Raw genomic sequence first — 1,355 nt, 5'->3', positions numbered from 1 at the left:
TCGTTGATATCATTGGGGATTTTCCCACCCTCAACCATCCATGTCAGTACACTCAACCTTTCAGACATTCCATCGTTCAGCACATTCAGACGATAGTTCCACCTGTCCATACTGGTCGCCATCGCTCACATCCAGAGAACCCCCAGACCGCGAAGCACGAGTTTGAAGATATGCTGGAACTCGCCACTATCCGCATTTAATCGAGTCATTGGTCAACACCCCTGCATATGGTACCCAAGGGATCCAAAGGTGATTGGAGGCCTCGCGGAACTTGCAGTTCCCCGTATAACGCCACTATATCACAGAGGTATCCAACCCCACACAATGATCAAAAGTGTAGATAGTGATGCAATAATTCGAATTGACAGCACAAGCTTCTCAAGATTTAACATCGGCCGTGCCTGGTTTGAGGGACCTGGTTGGCTGTTATCCTGCCTTATGATCTTGTGATGAACAGCCACAGGATCCCCAAACGGACCCAAGAACCCTGCGATCGCAATTCGCCTTCGTTCCGCCTTGTTTCCTCGGCAAGCCTGAAATGAATCTGCCGACCAATAAACTGCATACCCCAGCCCAATCATCTTAAATTTGACGTCCGATACGGGGCTGTCCCGAAACTGAAGAATGTCGGGCCAGCGAGGGCGGAGAACTGCCATACCCAGTTTGATAGCACGCCCGCAGCTATTGTGACCCTTGCCATGAGACAAACAGTCCAAGGTCATGTGGCTTCAGCAGCGATTTTAGGTTTTAGTTCACGATGACCGGCTGTTCTGGATCTCGTTTTCTGGTATCTCATTTTTTTACCATTACATCTTTCTTGTCGCGTTTCAGGCAGAAAGCCTCTCGTTTTACNCAGGTCGTCCAAACCGGGTATTGCCGAAGATTAAAAACTTGGGAAACTGAGGAAATGGGGTGAGAGAATTGAAGATTCGTGAGTTTGAGGAGACATCAAATGAGATGATGTGCACTAATATACATAGAAAGAAAATATTGAGGTCTACCGCAATTAGGGTGATGAATTTAGTGTGCCATCACCTAAGCATACACTACCTGATTTCGCTTCTTACCCGTTACAAGCCGCTACCGGTACTAGCATCGCTGTATACGCGAACATTCCCCACCCTTAACGTCGGGTTGTGACCTGCGTTCAAGTGGACATTCCCTTTGTCCGACTTCCAAAAACCCATTCTTGGCGCAGGCTTCCTAACTCACTACAGCGTTTCCGTCGATGCGCAACGCGAACGTTTCTTGGACATGATAACTCTCCTCTCGGTCAATGGAATCAGTGCACTAACTTCATCCTGTATATCCTACCTGATTCCCATTTCGTTGATATCATTGGGGATTTTCCCACC

The sequence above is a fragment of the Opisthorchis viverrini genome (genome assembly GCF_000715545.1).
Source record: "Opisthorchis viverrini unplaced genomic scaffold opera_v5_103, whole genome shotgun sequence".
Classification (NCBI taxonomy): domain Eukaryota; kingdom Metazoa; phylum Platyhelminthes; class Trematoda; order Opisthorchiida; family Opisthorchiidae; genus Opisthorchis; species Opisthorchis viverrini.
The sequence above is the reverse complement of the archived record's forward strand: the minus strand, read 5'-3'. Positions refer to the sequence as shown.